Genomic DNA, 6,698 nt, shown 5'->3' with positions numbered 1-6,698 from the left:
TTTAAAGGCCATGGGTAAGGTTCTGTGCTGTGCCTCTAACCACAGAACTCCCAGTCTTGGTTGGGGAGGGTAAGGCCACAACAGTTTTAAGACACCTTTGTGCCCTCCTGATCCTTGAATGTTACAATGGCTAGAGAGTCCCCCAGTGTAAGTTAGACAGCCCAGAGACACTGTCTAGTTACAGTGCCTCCCTGGATTGCCCTATGCAGTCCTGACTAGCATCTCTGAAGCCCTGTATACTGAAGCCCCACCCCAATATAACCCTCTCACACCCAGCCCCCACCTGCAATACACCACCTGTCAGGGTTTATGAGGGGGTCTGAGGAAGCAGACATTCAGCTGTTTTTCATAGTGACAGATACAAGGCTTTCAGATCCATTCTGTATTACTCCAGTCCTTTCACATGATGTAAAGGGCTGGAGTGGAGGTGAGGATAACACATATATATATTTTATATATTTATAAAATATAATATATATATATATATATTTTAAAGATCAGCCTTCATTTTTGCACCCACAAAATTGCAGGCACAATTTAGGTCATTGACATATCTAAGTAACTAACTGTCTCTGGAGATATCTAAATAGTGCCTGCTAAAAGGGAGGCTTGATTAAGACTGGGCTGAAAAGATGGTCCTATTGTGAGCTTATACCTAAAACTAGCACCCTGACAGAGAGATAAAAGAAATAAAATGTAAGCAAAAAAGGAGTTCAGGAGAGTTGGTAGTTTCTCAAAGCCACAATATTAAGGGTGCAACTGCAAACTACCCTGTCATGAAGAAAAGATAAGAAAAACAGTAAGAGGACAATGTGGCTCCATCAAGAGCATTTTGATGACCTGAAAAATCAAAGAGGAATTCTACAAAAATGGAAGCCTGGGTACAAAAGAATAGCTCACGCGTGTGAAGACAAAATCTAAAAGGCTAAGGCACAAAATGAGTTACATCTACCAAAAGACATATATATATATAAAAGGCAATAAGAAGAGGAGCAAGAGAAAGAAGAAGGAAAGTGTAGGTCCTCTGCTTAATGGGGAAGGACAGCTAATTGATGACATCCAGAAGGCTAAGTTGTTTAATGCTTAATTTCATTCAGTCTTCACTAAAAATGTTAATGGTAATCAGATACTCCACACAATTAATGGAGAAAGGAATACAAGTCAAACTAGGGAAAGAACAGATTAAAGAACATTTAGGTAAATTAGAAGTATTCATGTGAGCTGGGCAGGGGCGGCTCCAGGCCTCAGCACACCAAGCGTGTGCTTGGGGTGGCATGCCGCGGGGGGCGCTCTGCCGGTCGGGCGGCAGGCAGGTTGCCTTCGGCAGCATGCCTGCAGAGGGTCCGCTGGTCCCCCGGCTCTGGTGGACCTCCCGCAGGCGTGCCTGCGGAGGGTCTGCTGGTCCCGCGACTTCGGTGGAGCCGCGGGACCAGCGGACCCTCCGCAGCCACGCCTGCGGGAGGTCCACTGGAGCCGTGGGACCAGCAACCGGCAGAGCTTGGGGTGGCGAAATGTCTAGAGCCGCCCCTGGAGCTGGGCCTGTTGAAATTCACCCTAAGGTACTTAAGGAACTAGGTGAAGCAATCTCAGACCTGTTACCAATTAGCTCTAAGAGTCATCAAGGATGGGTGAGGTTCCAGAGGACTGGAGAAAGGCAAACATAGTACTGGTCTTTTAAAAAAAAAAAAAAAAGTGTGGGGGGGGGGAAATTACAGACCAATCTGCCTAATTTCAATACCTGGACAGGTGGCAGGGTGCTGGGCAAGGAGAGCTTAAGCAGCCCCCTGCCACGCCCGCCAAAGTAGGGGGTAGATTGGAGTGGGTTGAATAGACCTGTGCTTGTCTGGCAACTAGAAACAGCTGCCAGCCTAATTAACCTGGGGCAATAAAGGCTGGGTGAGAGGGACGGATGAGGGGAGAGGCCAGAGGCTGAAAGGGACTGGTGCTTCTGGTCTGCTGCTCGGGAAGCCTGGCTGTAAAATCCCGTATATAGATAGTAAGATGGTGGTGGGAAATAACTATAAATAAACTACACTGGTGATTGCACCAACCTGAGGGATCCTTGACTGGTTTGTGAGGGCAGCAGGGACAGAAGTAAGAGGGGTTCAGCTGCGCTTCGCTACAACAGATACTAGAACTAATTATTAAACAATCAATTTGTAAGCACTTAGAGGGCAATAGGGTGATAAGGAATACCAGCATGGATTGTCAAGAACAAATCATACCAACCAAACTTAATTCCTTTCTTTGACAGGTTTGCTGACTTAGTGGATAGGAGGGAACCTGTAGACATGATATATATATATATATATATATATATATATATATATATTGATTTTTGTAAGGTTGTTGACACAGTCCCACATCACATTCTCATAAGTAGATGTTGTCTAGATGAAATGTCTATTATGTGGGTGCAAAACTGGTTGAAAGACCACACTAAACTAGTAGTTATTAATAGATCACTGTCAAACTGGGGGACATACCTAGTAGAGTCCAGCAGTAGTCTTCCCTGGGTCTGGTACTATTAAATATTTTCATTAATGACTTGGATAATGGAGTAGAAAATCTGCTTATCAAATTTGCAGATAACATCAAGCTGGGAGGAGTTGCAAGCAAAACAACCTTGACAAATTGGTCTGAAATTAATAAGATGAAATTCAATAAAGACAAGTGCAAACTGCTACACCTGGGAAAGAAAAATCAAATGCACAACTACAAAATGGGGAATAGCTGTGTAGGCAGTAGCACTGCTGAAAAGGATCTGATGGTTATGGTGGATCACAAATTGAATGTGAGCCAACAACGTGATGCATTTGCAAAAAAAAAAAAAAAAGGCTAATATCATTCTAGGGTGTATTAATAGAAGTGTCATATGTAAGACATGGGAGGTACTGTCTCCACTCTACTCAGCACTGGTGAGACCTCAGCGGGAGTACTGTATCCTGTTCTAGGCATCACACTAAGAAATGTGGACAAATTGAAGGGAGTCCAGAGGAGAGCAAGAAAAGTGATAAAAGGTTTCAGAAACCTGACCTATGAGGGAAGGTTTAAAAAAAAAACTAGGCATGTTTAGTCTTGGAAAAAGGAAGACAGGAGAATGGTGATTGGGAGGGAAAACACCAGATAACAGTCTTCAAATATGTTAAGGGCTTTAATAAAGAGCGGAGTGATCAATTGTTCTCCGTGTCCTCTGAGGGTAGGACAAGCAATAATCGACTCAATCTTCAGCAAGGGAGGTTTAGATTTATGTTAGATATTGGGAATAACTTTCTAAAGATAGTTATGCTCTGAATTAGGCTTCCAAGGGAGGCTGTGGAAGCCCCATTACTGGAGGTTTTAAGAACAAATTAGACATCTTTCAGGGATGGTCTAGCACTACTTGGTCTACCAGTGCAGAAGACTGGATTAGATGACCTTTTGTGGTCCCTTCCAGCGCTACATTTCAATGATTCCATGATCTCAGCAAAACAAGGAGCTATTAGAATACAAAAGCCCTGTTCTGATCTTACATGCAAACACTCTTTAGCTCCAGCTAAATAGGAAGTTGTGATTAGCTAAAAACGTATTTAGACAATAAAAGGGAGATTTTTAAAGACACAAAAGGCCCTGGTCTCATTGATTTTCCATGGGAGCTAGGTACCTAGCTGCCATTTGGAGAATCCCCCTCGAAAGTTTTATTGTTGACTCAGCTAACGCTGTATTTCAATATATGCAGTATATGCATTCTGATTGATTCATACTACACCAATCAGTGTGCCCATAGCTGAAGTTGGCCAGAGCGTTCTGTTTAAGAGCTGATTTTTCAGTTGACCTAAGATGCTATATTTAGACTGCGAGCTCTTTGGGGAAGACACAATGTCTTTGTATGGCATTTAGTACAATATAATTATTAAATGGTAGTAATAATCCACAGACCCAAGAAAACAGATGATTTAATAAAAACGCTAAATACAGCTTTTACCCAGTTATTATGAATGGACGAGCTATAATGAATCAAGTGTCTAGTTCTGAAACACAATCATTTGTTGAATTTGAAAAAAAATATTTTAAAAGCTGGCAGCTCAGCCATTTAGTCAAGTAACCCCTGACATTCTCTAGACAGAGGTTTTCAAACTGTGGGGTGTGCCTCCCTCGGGGGGTGTGGAAGAATGTTCAGGGGGGCAAGTAGCAATGCCTGGCAGGGCTTGAGCCGGGAGCAGTGACTCCCAAAGGGGCTCCGGCCAGCAGCACCACCTCCACCCCCGATTCATCTCAGCAGGCCACCCAGCCTGTGGGTCAGTGTCAACTGCTACGGCCATGCTGATTTCCACTCCTGGCAGCCTCTGTGCTCACTGCCGGCTCTGTCCTTAAGAGACCATCACACGTGCCTTCCCACACCCTGAAAACCTGAGGTGGGAGGGGCAGGTATTGTGTCTATTTTTGTCTGGTTTGGGGGTGGGCCACGCAACCAAAAATTGTAACTCAAAAGTTTGAAAACTGCAGCTCTAGACACTGCAAATCAGCAACCTTACACAGATCTGTACACTAAACCCCATTAAAAACAGTGATGTATGCCATGATATACATCCACCATGTCAATCTCAGGCATTCCAACAATACACCAAGGACACAGCCAGGGACCGAGAAACCTATATGCCAACACTTCATATGCTTATTATTCAGAAATTTCTTCAACCACCTTCTTTTCCAGCACTGGCATAGTCCGTTCCACCTTCAGGGTATGTAAATTGTGTACCTAATGATGAGAAAAAGGGATGTTTTATAAATTCACTATACTGGTTATTGTCAAAAAGAGAGGTCACAAAGGCTTCAAATGATACCTTTTCCTCTCCATCAGAGAATTCCTGATTCAGGAAAGCTTCCCTATCGAAATCAGTGGGGCCTAGGCATGGGATTAACGTTATGTGCATATATAAGTGCTTTCTTGAATATAGATGGACTTAAACACACGCTTAAGTGCTTTTTTGAATCAGAGCCAGTCCTCAATTCCAATGGAATAAAATGTCAGATCTACAGTAGATTTTATTTAATCCCCACTTTAAGTGCAAAACTCAATTCATGCTTAACCGTGGAGCTGTGGCTGGCATCTCCATACTATTTTCAATGGGAATACTAAGTTTTAATATACATAGGACCACACTGACCCCAGAAAGTGATGCCATGGAGACTAAGGAGGGCACTTGCCTTTATTTTGCTCTGCAATGTGTAATACAAACTGTTCCAAATTACAGCAGGCATCAGCATATTTTAAAGTCTAATTTTCTCTAAAAACCACCATACCAGGAGCATTGTTTGAAAGAATTCATGTAAATTAGTTTAAAAAACCAAAGCTATATGTCTGCAATACTTACCCCATTCTACAAACTAAGTGGGGATTTTATACATTCTGTGTGTACAACAAGTGTGCACACCGTTATTTATGAAATATGTGCAGGTGTCACACTCCATTGACTAAGTTTAAATACTGCCATAACAGAATATTTTTTAAAGACACATCTGTAAAACTATTTGAACATGCACAATTTTTAGATAAATCCAGGTAAATAATTATTTATTGATCAAATGATTCCAATATTTCCTCTCCATAGGCCCTTCCATCACCATTTTATGAACTAAAAATTAAAAAAAACAATGACTATGATTACATCTTATGCAGTGTCAGTCAACCGGAATGAGCAGGCATCAGGCCTAGTGGTTGGAGCAGGCATCAGTAGTCAGGAACCAAAGCCGAGGGGTAACAGTGGAGGACAGGAATGGGATACCAGAGCCAATGGATCTAGCTGGAATCTGTAGTCAGGAGGCAAAGCCAAGAGTCAAATGGGAGAGCAAGAACTGGAACAAAGAGGTTATCAGGCAAGGAGGGGTTCAAGGCAGGGACAGGACAGAGGCAAGGCTAGGAGCAAGGCAGGACCAGGAGGAACAAGATCACGCAAGAGAAGTCAGAGGGATGGGAATGAGCATTAAGAAGCCAGCTGCTGCTCCTGGTTTAAGAGCCAGTGTGCTGGCCCCTGCAGCCAAATAGGTGACATGGTTAATCAGGCAGCCTGCTGCAGGCCAGCTGAATTGATGAGGGGGCCTGGAGACTAGCTTTGCTGCAAGCCCTGATTCCTGGGGGAGGGGAAAGGAAAAGGAAGGTAGCAAACCACAGATACTAACATTTGAATGACAAAGAATTCGGAATAAATTCCAGCCATGTGATGTGTGTGTAACATTTCCACTCTGAAGCACATGTAGAAAAAACTGTTATGAAACACAGGCATGAACAAGTACGCGCACACACACTCAGTGGGCTTACAACACAAACAAAACACTAGCTTTTTTTTTTTTAAAGCATTAACCAAGTTTCAAGAAAGATTTTTCAAGTTTCACCTGAGATTGGGTCAAGCTGGCAATGTTCTTCCCTTGCACAGGAACAGGGCACCATAGTTTGGATATTTTAAAGGTACAGCCAAGGAAGGTGTTGAGCCTGTCACAGCATACGAAACACCCACTTCACAAATGAGGGTAATCCTCTTGGACCCTGAACATCCAATCACATTCCCTCTCCCTTAAATAATCATTAACTTAAGCCACACATCCAGTGTGAGATCAATAGAAAGTCCAAGCAGTCTCCAGCACAGACCTTTCAACCCATTGCATCATTTATATTGTAGTTTACCAGATTTTTTTTAATCTTCCAATATAACATGAAAAAG

The 6,698-nt window shown here is 42.8% G+C and overlaps 1 long non-coding RNA gene across 1 annotated transcript; it reads right to left on the bottom strand.

Moving 5' to 3' along the window:
• Positions 1–3,929: 3,929 nt before the first annotated feature.
• On the bottom strand, positions 3,930–6,442 carry LOC123372222. Its single transcript, XR_006580175.1, has 3 exons — positions 6,373–6,442; positions 5,649–5,790; positions 3,930–4,738 (listed from the first exon to the last, which is right to left on the bottom strand). It is a non-coding gene; the product is annotated as an uncharacterized LOC123372222 (long non-coding RNA).
• Between the last annotated feature and the right edge of the window lie 256 nt (positions 6,443–6,698).

This window comes from Mauremys mutica, chromosome 6, assembly GCF_020497125.1.
Source record: "Mauremys mutica isolate MM-2020 ecotype Southern chromosome 6, ASM2049712v1, whole genome shotgun sequence".
Classification (NCBI taxonomy): domain Eukaryota; kingdom Metazoa; phylum Chordata; order Testudines; family Geoemydidae; genus Mauremys; species Mauremys mutica.
Note: the sequence above shows the minus strand (reverse complement) of the source record. Positions and strands in the feature narration are given on the sequence as shown.